Below are 14,159 nucleotides of genomic sequence, written 5' to 3' on the forward strand. Positions count from 1 at the left end.
TGTCTATCTGAAAATCAGAACTGGGACCTAAGTTTCTGTGGATCTTCCCATGGCATGATCTCAAATCACCTTCCTGGCCCTCCATTTTTGAACATTCCTTAGTTTATGAAGCCTCCTAGAAAGTGGTACCCACTGTGTCTTCTTTCACATGACTAATATGGAAATGTTTTCCAGGATTGCACATGTATAACATATCAAATTGCTTACTGTCTCAGGGAAGGGGAAAGTGAGGGAGAGGGGGAACAAATCTGGAACTCAAAAATTTTTTTTAAAAATGTTAAAAATTATCTTCACATATATTTGGGGAAAATTTTTGTCCATATGTATATATATGTATATGTATGTATACATACATATTTTAAAGTGGTACCCAGACTACTCCAGAAGTGGTCTGATCACATCTACCTCCACATGTATTTGCAGGAGTAGTAGTGGCCAATCTCCTAAAATCTCTCCACCAAGGAGCAGCTAGGTGATGGAGTAAATAAAATATCTGCCCTAGAGTCAGGAGGACCTGAGTTCAAATCCCACCTCAGACACTTGACACTTACTAGTTGTATGACCCTTAGTAAGTCACTTAACCCTCATTGCCTCCAAAGAAGAAGAAATCTCTCCACCAATCATAACTTACTTCATCCTATGGCAGCAGAAGCCTCTCAGTCAGTCAGGAGTTATCTCCCTACAGGTACACAGACTGACAGGGTTGTACTTCACCCAAGTCCACATGGAGCAGGAATGTTAAATACATATTTAAGTAGGATATACATAATAGATAAATACAAAATAGTTAGGAGAGAAAATGCATTGGCAATTTGGGAAAGCAGAGAACATGACAGTGTTGAACTGACTTTTGTAGGAAACCAGGGCTTCTGCCAAGAGACAGAATCTCAGGATCTCAGGACAGTCTTGCTTTATTCTTGAATTGATGGGAGCAATTCCCACACATGTGCATGTATGCACTTGCGCATACACACACACATACACATATACAGCACCACGTGTCATATAATTTCGTTTCATCTGAGTCCTGAGCTGGCATTGAAAGCCATGTCCAATCCAGCACCTGGTATTTCTCCCTACTCTCAGATGTGAATGTTCTGCCACAAATGATCTGCTCATTCTCCTCTGAACACCATCAAGATTCTCCTGGTTCTGTGTCTTTACTCACAACAGAGGTCAATCAATACACAAAACATTTATTCAACTAGTCATTGTGAAGACAAAGGCAAAAATGAAATCATCCCAGTCTTGGAGGCTTACATCGTGTTGGGATAGGATGCCCTCCCCAAATCTTCTACCAATCTGAATCAGAATTTCTAATTTGGAAGGGACCTTGAAAATCATGTTGTCCATCCCCACACCCATTTCAGTCCTGTCTGACTGTGCCAAGTCTCTCCCCATTACAATTCATCCTCCATCCAGCCACTAAAGTGATTTTCCCAAAGCACAAGTCCCACCCTGTCATGCCCAGCCTCTCCTCAATAAAACTCCAGTGACTCCCAACTGCCAGCAGGATCAAATACAAAATCCTCTGTTTGACATTCAAAGCCCTTGATAACCTAGTCCCCTCCTACTTTCCAAATCTTCTTACCCCCTACTTTACGACACATGATCTTCAATCCAGTGACACTGTTCTTCCTGGCTGTCCCATGAACAAGATATCCCATCTCTCGGCTCTGGACGTTTTCTATAGCTGTCCCCCATGCCTGGAATGCTCTCCTCCCTGGAATGCCCCTTGACTTCCCAGGCTTCCTTCAGGTCCCAGCTGAAATTCCATCTTCTGCAGTAAACCTTTCCCAACACCCTCTTCATTCTAGCACCTTCTCTCTTATGCATTTCCTATTTATCCTGGATAGACCTTGTTTGTACATATTTGTTGATTCCCCCATTATATTGTGAGCTCCTTGAGGCTAGAGACTATTTTTTACTTCTTTTTGTATCCCCAGCGCTTTGCATAGTGCCTGGCACGTAGTAGGTTTTTAATTTTATTGTCTGACTAACTGATATAATGTCAAGAGAGGATGAGGAAAGCCCTTGGCCCTGCTCTTTCCCCTCCCCAATTTCCAAACTTATTGAAGAGTATGGATGAGGTTACACAAGATAGATAGGAGGTCTTTGCTGTTGGAGGGGATCCGCACATCAAGGTGGTCCCAAATCCATCGCAGTGTTAATGGGTGAAGAGGAGAGGCGAGATCTCTTACTGCCCACTTTTCCATGTTCATGCTGGGATTCTTCAGACTTTCCACAGCTCACATCCTTGTTCACGGTTTGCTTCCTTGGCTTCTAGCCTAGCAGGCCTGTACAGGAATGGGGCCCTTTCAGAAATATGTCAGGAATAATTCCAAGCTAAGGAAAGTTTTACAGATGTAGACATGTATTTCTTTTGCTAGGGAGCAGGGAAATGGTATAAATGTGTTTTACCCTTTGTGATTGCATCGCATAGAACAAAACTTTTATACACTGCAGGACGAGGAGGAGTATTTATACAAAAAGTGTAAATAATAAGAATCCATGGTCAGGAAGGGGGGAGGAGGGTCCTTCAGGAAGCATACTCTGCTCACCTGTAATGGTTCTAGGCAGTCATCTGCTCATGAAAGTTGAACAACCAGCTTATTGGGGAGGGAAGCATGTTTGACATCATTTTAGCTTAAACTTCATTGTTAACATTTTCCCCACCATTTTCTTAAGTTCTAGACAATCAACAAAATGATGCATCAACCCCTGACACATTGATTAGTGAGATTTAATTGCTTACATTTTAGCAATCAGCTCTTGAGAGATACTAGTAAGAGCTGGTTCTGGCACACCTGGGGTCATAGGTGAGTCATGCAAATGTTCTCTTTGACTTGGGGCTTATCTAAGAGTCATTTCTGGGTCCTCCACCAACCATTCCTCTAGAGATGTTGAGTGGAGCAGGGAGGTAGAGAAATAGATCAGAGAGAAGGGCTCTGTGTGACAGGGTGTGAAATACATTCATCCTTTGAGATGTGCCACAGTGTCAGATTCTGTTTCCTTTGTTAGGAGGAATCTAGATCTTTACCAATGAAAGGTTTGATGAACTCTCTGTGAGGAAACTCAAATCAGATTGGTAATTATTCTAAGATGTATAATTTGAGAGTTGAGGTTAAGCGACCTGACCAGTGTCCCTCCACCAGTATTCGTCACAGGTGGAACTTCGGAATTCCAAGGGCAGCTTTCTCTTCACCGCATCAACATACCAGGATACCCAAGCCTCAAGAAACATGAGTTCAAATTTTGCCTCTGACAGCTAAGTATTCTGAGCCTCCGTAAAAGCGGAATAATAATCCCTGCTTGCACAGGGTCGCTGTGGGCAAGAGGTTTTTGTCAGTCTTAAAAGCACTTAAAGAAATGGGAGTGATGATTGTTCTCTGGTGATGGAGACCTATTTAAGGCCTGGGCCCTGCAGACCATCTGCTCCCTGACAGCTGGGTTGCTCTAGGAAGTGGGAGCCATAGATGTGGTATAAATCACTGCAACCACTCCTGGAGAAATTAGGCTTCCGTTATTGGTTTTTTGATTAAGTGCTTCCTGCCCCAGGGAGAGGCATGGGTCAGCGAGAGAGAGAATTTTTGTTTTTAGTAGATTTTTATTGATATTTTTTTAATCACCTAAATTCCCTCCCTCTCTCTCTCCTCCTTCGCAAAGACCCATCCCACATGACAAAGAATAGTATATGGTCAATATTTTTAGTATTTAGTATACAAAAATATATATTAATATAAAGTAAAGCAAAAGGAAAAAGAGGGAAAAATCAGCAAAAACCAATGAATACATCAAAAAACACTGAAAATATATGCAATGTTTCCAAGCCCATGGACCTCCCACATCTCTGCCAAGGGATGGAGGGAGGTGTCTTCTATGCCTCTTCTCTGGGACAGTGCTTGGCCTTTGTCATTTTGTGACATATACTTTTTATTGCTTTGGGGTTGTACTTTCCATTTTCAGTGTTGTAGGAAGGAAAGGAACAAGCATTTAAGTGCCTACTTATGTGTCAGTCTTTACAATAACCCTAGACAATCACAACTGCTATTATAGCTGGGCACCTAGGTGGTGCAGTGGATAGAGCACTGGACCTAGAGAGGTTCCCTACAGCTGACCTAGAGTCAGGAAAACCTGAGTTCAAATGTAGCTTCAGATACTTACTAGCTGTGTGACTCTGGGCAAATCACTTCACCCTGTTTGCCTCAGTTTCCTCGTCTGTAAAATGAGCTGGAGAAGGAGATGGCACACTGCTTCAATATCTCTGCCAGGAAAACCCCAAAAGGGTTCACGAAGTGTCAGACACAATTGAAAATGACCACATAACAACAAAATCATTATAGCTATTTAATAATTGAACAAAGTGAGACAGACAAGTTAAGTGACTTGCTCAGGATCACACAACTAGTGTTTAAGGTCAAATTTGAACCGTGGTCTTCCCGACTCCAAGGCCAGGGACACGACAGTGCCACCTAGTGTCCTACTAATTACCGCTAAATCTCTGATCCTCTCATGCTAAAGTCACTACTGTGTGGAACTGTAAAAAGAACATCGAATTGAGAGTCAGAAGGACTGCAGCTTACTGTTGAACTTGCACAAATCTCATAAACTCCTCAAGCCTCAGTTTCCTCAGTTGTAAAATGGGGACAAAAATACTTGGCACTCTATACCTCTCAGGTTTACTGTTAAAATAAAATAAAAGTAAAATGGTTTCCATAGAACTAGTATTTAACTACTCTGTATGTGTATTTATTCTCTTTTAATTTATTCCATGTGTGTGTATATATAGGGGTGTATATTTATTACCTTCCCCATTAAAATATAACCTCCTTTCATTTCAATTATTTGAATTGTTCCAGTCATTGTGTTTGCATCCACAGACCTGGCACACAGCAAGCACTTAATAAATGCTTGTGGTTGGTCAACCAAAACAAAGAAAAACTGTTAAGCAAACCGACCGATACAGTGACTCCATCTGACTTGCAGGCAACATAGTTCCCTAACCCCCATCTCTTTATGGAGAGAAGTAGATTTCCTCATCTCTTTGTAGGGGCCAATTATAAGATTTTAGATTTAGAGCTAAAAGGACCTCAGAGGCTGCCCCATCCAGCCCTTTCTTTTTATAGATGAGGGACCCGTGGCCTGGGTGGCAGGAGAAAGTTAGGTATTTTGCCCATGTCCATGCCATTGATGTTCAGTTGTTTTTCAGTTATATCTAACTCTTTGTGACTCCATTTGGGGTTTTCTTGGCAAAGACACTAGAGTGATTTGTCATTTCCTCCTTCAGATCATTTTACAGAGGAGGTAACTGAGGCAAACAGTGTTAAGCGACTTGCCCAGGGATGCACAACTAGTAAGTATGTGAGGGCAGATTTGAACTCATAAAGCTGAGTCTTCCTGATTCTAGGTCCAACATTCTATCCACTGCATCACCAATGGTAGTTGTAGGAAATGCCCAAGTAGAGATCAGTCTGAGACAAATTTTGAAACTATTTCGATTAGCTGAAAATAGAAAAAATCTTGATTAGTCTTAAATTTGGTTATAATCTTTTTATTTACTTTATTGAAGTCATTTTATATATCATTTTCCTGGTTCAGCCTACTTTGATTTATGTCAATTCATATGAGTTTTCCCTTGTTTCTCCGCATTCCTCATCAACTTTTTCCCTTATGGATCAATAATATACCATTACACACCCATATCCCAACTCGTTCAACCTTTCTTCAATCAATGGACACCCATTCATTTCTGGTTTATTTTTATTTTTATTTTATTTTTTGCTACTACCAAAAGTACGAAGTATATTATTCTAAGATTTTGTCTTATCTCCTTTGACACTCTCACCCTCTAGCTTATTTGAGTACCGATCTTATACCTCAATAGGATTGTGAGTTCCTGGAGAGCAGGGATTGGGTCCATTTTCAATGCTGCGTCCCAAGTCTGTCACAGAATTGGTACTTAATATTTGTCAGGTCTTCAAACATATAGCAAGCATCTACCATGTGTCAGGTATTGTGCTAAGCACAGAGGGTACAAAAAGCAAGTCAAAAACAATCTTTGCTCTTAAGGACCTCACGGTGTAATGGGAGAAACATATGCAAACAATATTGGAAAAACAAGATACATATGGGGATAATCAGCAGATACTGGAATTAAGGAACTTCAAGAAAGGCTTCTTGTAGATGGTGGGATTTGAAGGAAGTCAGGGAAGACAGGAGGTGGAAATGAAGAGAGAGATTGTCCTGGGTGTGGGAAATAGTCAGTGAAAATGTCTGGAGTCAAAAGATTGAAAGTTTTGTTTGTGGACTAGCCAGAAGGCCAATGTCACTGGATCAAAGAGAACATGATGGGGAGTCTGCAAAGGTGGAGAGAGAAGTTTAGGTAATGAGGGACTTTGAATGCCAAACAGAGATTTGGTACTTGATCCTGGAGGCAATAGGGAGTCACTGAGGCTTGTTGAGTAGGAGAGTGACGTGATCAGACATACCTTTTTTGGAAGATCTCTTTAGTGGCTGAATGGAGGATGGATCGGAGTGGGGAGAGACTAGAGACAGGCAGATCCACCAGAAAATTATATCAATAGTCCAAGTATAAGATGAAGAAGTTCTATACCAAGATGGTGGCAGTGTTGGAGGAGAAAAGGAGTGTGGGGAGTGGGAGGTATAGGAGAGATGTCACAAAGGTATAATCAGATGAAATGGAATTATGGCTGAAGAGATTGAGAAACAGGAGGAAAGCAGACCATGAAGCAGGTTTAAAAGTCTAGGGAGACAGTAAGAGGCTAGAGAAAGTGACTTCCAGATAAGACAAACCTTGCCCTGTCCTGATCCTCTGGGGGCTGAACACTTCAGCTGAACTAGTTTTTCTAGATCTATGTTGACCTATTGGCCCCTTCTATTCCTATTTCTCTCCTCTCCCTCCCTCCTCAGACTGCTCCCCTATCCCTGGCCTTTGCCACCAGCTGTCCCCTGTTCCCATAACCCCTTCTTCCCAGGAGCCCCTGCTTTCCTCCTAACCACAGTCCCCCTGGAATGGGGAGAGGCTCAGTGTAGCAGCTGTGAGAGGAGGGAAGGGGAGCCCTGGGAGTGAATGGGTCTGATGGGGTCAGGTCTAATTACATTTAAAGCCACTCTCCAAGAAAGGGTCTTTCTAATTGAACATCCACCTCCTTGGTCTATTAAGCAGTACAAAGGTACCATTTCCCGTGTCAGATCTATCAAGCCTGGGGTAAGAGAGGTCTTAATAATCGAAGCTTGGGGGTTAAGGAAAGAGTATTTCATTAGAAGACAGAGGACTTTGGTGTGAAATTTGACTCAAGCACAAAGCACCCTCTGTGTAGGCCTCAGTTTTCTCATTTGCCAAATGAAGATGATGGCAATCTCAGAATCAGAGAAGAGATTAGCAAATTACCTTCCTTTTTCTATGGAGAGGTGGGGGACTATGAGTATGGAATATTATATAGCCAGAAGAAATGACAATAACCACTGGTTTTGCTTAACTGGTTTTTTCTTCTTTCTTGCAGGGGAAGGCTCTCCTGCAAGGGGGTACAAACCAGAAATTATTGTGATATTCAAAAGCAAAAAACCCCAAGGTATCAATAAAACATTTTTTTAAATGAGGTTGTTGGACAATATGGCCTTAAGGTTTCCTTCCAACTTTAAATCTATGATCCTATGAAACTCATATTTCTAATACAAAACATTTTGTTCCCAGCAGCCCTGTGAGGTAGAGAATGGAAGTACTGTTATCCTCATTTTATAGATAAGGACTTGAGGTTAGAGAGGTGAAATGATTTGCCCAGGGTCATCTGTGTAGTATTTGTTGGATGCAGGATTTGAACTCAGGTCTTCCTGATTCCAAGTCCAGCATTCAGAGAGGAATTTAGTTGAATGTATGACCATGAATTGGAAGGGACCTCAAAGATCAAAGCAATGCTTGCTTGACACCAGCATTATAGATTTGGGGAAATGGTGGACTATATAGTAGGTATGCTACGTTTAACAACCAGCTCTCTGAAAAGACATAACACACTTTCATGTTTACTCTGCATTATTAACATTTTCTCCACCACTTTCTGAAGTCTAAACAATCAACAAAATGATAAGTCAAGCCCTGACTTGAAGCTTTTGGGATTCCTGAGGTATGAATGCTCACACTGAAAATTTAACAATGACTAGTATTGAGCTAATTCCCATACACCCTTGAGTGTATGAAAAACAAATGTGGGCTGGCCAAAGAATTTTCTGAAAGAACCAGAATTCTATCAGGGCAAGAGCCCTGACCTTGGAGTCAAGAGGTCTAGGCTCCGTGCTCTGGGCAGCTTTCATTAGCGGTCAGATCTGGGACAAGTTACTTTGTTTCACAGTTTCTAGATCTGTCAAATGGGCATACCAGACTTAGATGTGGAAAGGACTCGAGAAGTCTTCTAGTCCGATGTCCTCCTTTTACAGAGGAGACTGAACACTACAACAAGAAAACGAGTCTAACAATAGCACCTACCTCCCAGGATGGTGGTGGTGGTGGTGGTTCAGTCATTTCAGTCATGTCCAACTCTTCATGACTCCATCTGGGATTTTCTTGGCAAAGATACTGGAGTGGTTTGCTATTTCCTTCTCCAGATCATTTTTACAGATGAGAAAACTCAGGCCAAAAGGGTGAAATGACTTGCCCAGGGTCACATAGCTAGTGTCTGAGGCCACCTTTAAATTCAGTTCTTCCTGAGTTGTGGTGTCACACAGCTCGGGAGTGTCTGATGATGAAGCTGACGTGGTGAAGAGTAAATGAAATGATATTTGTGAAGGGCTTAGCACAATACCTGGCACATAGTAGGTACCCATCAGTCCTTGTTTCCTTCTTTCCTCTGATACCTATTCCATCTAGCCTTACGGGAGGTATTGTGAGAAAGTGAAGAAATATTTATTATTTGGAGTAAGGAACTAGAATTTTGGGTCTTGAGAGACAGGGATGGAGATTTCAAGTCAGGGCTGGTTGCCTGCAGGTAAGAATCAGAATTTCTTTTAGATTGGGTTTTTGGAAACCTAGAAGCCAATCACTCATTCCTTATCCAGTGTCTATCATGGGTCCATCCCCCGTGCTAAGCATGTGGGAATAACTTCAAGTAGTTGACAGTCTGGAAACGGGGTCAGAACTGATCTAAGCTAGCTGGATGAGGCTGTTGCAGAAGGATTCAGGAGTGTAGTGCTAAGATCAGAGGCAGCTAATGGGCTGCCTTCAGTGTCAAGGAGAGCTGGGTTCAGGTCTTGTCTCTGGAACACATATTTCTGTGGTCATAGCCAAGTCACTTAATATTTCAGCATCTCAGAAAATTCTTAGACTGTAAGTCAGTTCTACATTGGGAGCCATGCTGGCTCTGGAGTAAAGGAACATAGCATGATAGTGAAGTTTTCTTTTTTCTTATTTTTTTGGGGGAGAAGGTGCCTCAGTTTGCCTATGCACAGTGCCTGGAAAAGTGGAATATTTTTTTTCCGTCTTCAGATTCTGTCCTTACCACACATCTGGTCCCAGGGTCATGAAGACTTCTATCCCCTGAAAACCTCCCCATCCTCCTCCTGATGCCCTCTTACTTACCCGGCCCTGCCCTGCCCTAAGCTTTGTAAGTTCCTCTTTCATTCCCTTGCCTTTGCCCAGCTGGGGCTTTCCAGTGGGGAGACAAAGGGGCCTGAAAGGGGGGAATGGGACCTTTTTCTTCCCCTGCCCCCAGGCCAAGAACCCCCTGGTTCCCTTGCTCCTGTTTCTCTCCCTTTCTCAGAAAAATAGCACAAGCCAGCATTCTTGGGGGAAGCAGGGGAGCCCCTGGTCACCACCATGGCTCTACTAGAAGGTCTCTCTTTTAATTATTTAAAAATAAATGGACTGAGCTGCCATGACCTTTCACAAAGGGTTAAGCTGATGGCAGCCAGGCTGGTCCCACTGGGGCCAGGACTCTCCTGCTTTCCCTTGGGCCACTAGCGAAAAACAAAGGTGCCTCCCAAGCAGATGATAGTCTAAGGCTCCACTGTCCCTCACCCTTCCCCACTCTCCCTCACTCTCCCCTCCCCCTTCTCTTGATACATGCACTAGGACTTTATGAAGGAGGAGGGTCCTTTACATCAGGCCCCCAAAATGCAAAGGCTAGAAGGGAAAGAAGACCAGACAAGCAGACAGCTTTGAAAGTTATCAGCTGAATATAAAAACAAACAGATTTGGAAAAACATAAGAATTCTGATCAATACAGCGACTAGCCACAGATCTGGAAGCCCTTGAATGAATTGTAATGGCTACCTCCCAACAGAGAGGTAATGGACTTAGCGCGCAGTGACACATACATTTTAGGAGCCATTGTGGAAATGTATTCTATTTGACAATGTGTATTTGTTACAAGGTTTTGTTTTGGTTTTTCTTTCTCATTTGGAGAGAAACAAGAGAAAATAAATGCTTAGCAACTGAAAAAAAAGTAATTTCTAAATTTTTTTTTAAGTTAATGCAAATATAAGAAACAATAAAGAAAACTACAGGTTGAGTTTTAGAATAAAAGCTATTATTTAGAATAAAATACATAAGAGATCTACAATTTTATTTACTCTTTTTCTATTCTGTGTATATGGAAATACTCATTTTATTTGGTGGTTAAGTTTAGAATAATTTTTCTTGTTTTCAAAACAATAAATTAATATTTCTGGAACCAGGCCTCCCAATCCCCCTTGAAACAGTTTTAATCTTCTGAAATTAGAGGAGTAAAAATGGGGAAACTAGGGCAAAGGATAATGCTGTCATTTTTCCTTCCTATCATTAGGGGAGCATAACATTGAGCCCACCTCTTCCGACCCCTGCCACCCAGGTTCTGTTGAAAGCTCTCCACGTCCCTGCAGAGATTTTTTTTGAGAATTGGAAATGTGCAAGAGAAGGAAGAAGAAAGAGACAGAAAGAGACAGAAGAAGAGACACACAGGGGGAGATGCCTACTATGTGCCAAGCGCTGTCCTAGACATGAGGATGCAAAGGCAAAAGTGAAAGCTTCTGTCCTTAAGGAGGGTGAACTATGGGATTTTCCTCTGCTCTCTAATAGGGAAAGGCTGGGGGCTGGTGTTGGAGGTTCTGAAATGTATATGGAATTATGCCTGCTCTGATGGGCATCAATGAACAGGATTCCCCCTCCCCACTGCTAGAGTCCTGTTGGGGGGGCCTGCCTTTCTGCCCATCCACTACAGAGAAGGGTCACTCAAGAGGGCCTGCCTGCCTTGTCATCTCTCTGTCACTTTCTCCATCCCCCTCTCTGTTTCTGTCTCTCCAACTCTCTCAGTCTGTCTCTTTCTCTACCTCTGTCTTCTCTCCCAATAATTCCCCAATGTTCCCCCCTTCCTGGTCACTCTCTACCTCAGGGATGGGGACAGTGGGTGTGGGGTGGTAAAAGGAATTAAGGAATTCTTAAGGAATTGGAAAGAAGGGGAGGGAAAAAGGTGAGTCCAGCCAGAGGACATTGCCTTCAGGAGGAATTCAGACAGAGCCCCCCTCTCCCCGGTGCCTCTACACAATCCCCACTCCTCCCTGCTCATAGGACCAGGCAACGGTCACCTCCCAGGGAGACACAGTTCAGAGCTGTAGAGGGCCAGGGGCCAGAGGAAATCCAAGTTCCATTTGTGATTAGACAGTAGTGAAGTATGTAAGAGTGGGAGGCTCAGGGGACATTTCTGGAAGTCTTTGGGGCCAGCCAGGGCATCTCCTGTGTTTAGAAATCAACAATTATCTGAAGAAATGTATTTAAAGGACCTTGGACTCTTTAACATTTCAGCAGCTGGTGGCATTGCACAACCCTTGGGAAATTCTGACCCTGTGGGACCTCTAACCTGAAAAAAATTCAACTTTTTTCACAAGCAAGACAGAAGGAGGATGTCATTTGAGCTAGGCCCACTTCTAGAAATCCTTAATCATAGGTGCCTACACTGTATGCCAGGTGCTGTGATGGGTGGATACCAACACTATGCAGTTGTCTGCGCTCAAGGGGATGAACTCCCTGGATTTATCATGGGCTGAGGCACAAGTTTAAATTCTGACCTCCCTGAAAATTTGATAGCCAGGACCTTAAGAAGGTGAACCATGGAGGAGTGAGAGGAATCTTACCTCTGATACCCTCTGGTTTCTGTCTCTGGACTTCCAAGTCTCAGATTTTTTAAATCCCTCTTTTTACAATAAGTCTTTCCTAATCTCCCTCAAGGCTAGTGTTTTTCCTCTGAAATTATTTCAATTCATCCTGTCTATATCTTATTTCTACATAGTTATTTTCATGTCATTTCCCCTATCCTTGTGAGTTCCTTGAAAGCAAGCACTTTTGGTTAGGGTTTTTGTTGTTTTTGCATGTCTACCTGGCACACAGTAGGTGCTTAATAAATGCTTGTTGAATCCACTTCATATGTATATTAGTTACAAAATTTTGTTTTAAAATGTTTAAATGCAATTCATAACAGCAATATATAACTAGCATTACAACCAACAATAACCATTAGTAACATTTCTATCATGTTCGCTACATACCAGGCACTGTGCTAAGCACGTTATACTTATTGTCTTATTTGACCCTTAGAACAATCCTGGGAGGTAAGTGCTATTATTATCCCCATTTCATAGATGAGGAAACAGAGGCAAATAGAGGTTAAGTGACTTTCCCAGGATCACACAGCCAATAAGTATCTGAGGCTGGATTTGAACTCGGGTCTTCCTCACTCCTCTCTCATTTTCCTCTACAGGCTGAACTTACAAGCAAGCTGTAAGTAGCAGTGATCAGCAAGTTTATGTATTATCCTCTTTCACTATGGTGTGTATGTGTATCTCTTCTACTATGAATATGGAAGTGCCTGCTTCATGTGGTTTGGAATAGAAATAATTTATAAAAAATAACTAATCAGGTCAAAATATACTAGCATTTCCGGTTCAGAAACTCTCTAGGTCAGAGGTAGGGAGGGAATGTTATAAAAGGTCCCAAAATACACACACACGCACACACACACACACACACACACACACACACACACACTTACATTGTATGTGTTTGTCCTTTGTTCTCAAAGAGGACCGTAACATCATGATGATGACAGGTAGCCCAGGTTGCAATGGGAGACCCTGGCCCTCTCAGGCCCAGGTCTTATAGCCTTATAGCATTCTCACTTTGAGTGACATATACCCATTCAATGACTAGGCTTCTCTATATGTAATTTTGTCAGTGGTACCCTATACACTAATCACGGTGAGCTTTTTGGCCAGAACTACCAAGAATAAGGGCTTTGGACCACTCATGCAGAAAGAATGGAGGACAAGGAGAATTCTGTAGTGACCTGTATACACCGAGTGTTTGATGTTTGTTTTCTTGTCCCAGCCAAAGAGATACCTAATCAGGGCAGGGCAAATGGAGCTTTGTCCCCAAATTGACTAACTTTCCAGGGTGCCAGCATGGACCTGGAGTGTAGTGAGTGCAGGGACAGATTACTCCATCCATATCACCCTGGGCAGAGTTTCTTGTTGTTGTTGCAGTCTTCTGACCTCATGGTCATTTTCCCTCTTCTCTCAAGCTTTTTCCTAGACCACCCCAGCCCTGCCTTGACACTTGGGGAATTCAATGTACTTCTAGCATCCTGGCTTCACAGGATTCATTGACATCCTGAATATTCACCAACTTCTCAGGTGGAAGAGTAGCTACTACTTTACTAAAAGGGATAAATCCTACTGTAGTTTAGGTAGTTACACAAATAACCATCACCTCCACGACCTTAAGTTCTGAAATTCCCCTTTCTGATCATAACCTCCCATCCTTTCATTTCTCCCTTGGCCTTACTCCTCCTAATCACTTTTTTTATCCTCGTTGTGACTTCTAGTCCTTCTGTCTACCACTTTTCCCAATCTGGTCCCTCTTTCAGCTTCACTTTTCTCTTTGAAATCTTGATCCAGTAATTGACAAGTTCAATTGGAATCCCTTTGGTCCTACTGCCATTCACACCCTGCCCATCCTCAACCCTGAAATATCTCTACCATATGCCTTCTCTGTTCATACTCCTTAGCTGCTGAATGAAGCCAGAGGAAGTCAGATGGCTGTGCCAAGTGGAGCCATTGCAAACATGCATTATCTAATCTCAACTCTGCCCTCACTCTGGAGCTCATCTGTGTGTGTGTTT

The sequence above is a fragment of the Notamacropus eugenii genome, chromosome 3 (genome assembly GCF_028372415.1).
Source record: "Notamacropus eugenii isolate mMacEug1 chromosome 3, mMacEug1.pri_v2, whole genome shotgun sequence".
NCBI lineage: Eukaryota > Metazoa > Chordata > Mammalia > Diprotodontia > Macropodidae > Notamacropus > Notamacropus eugenii.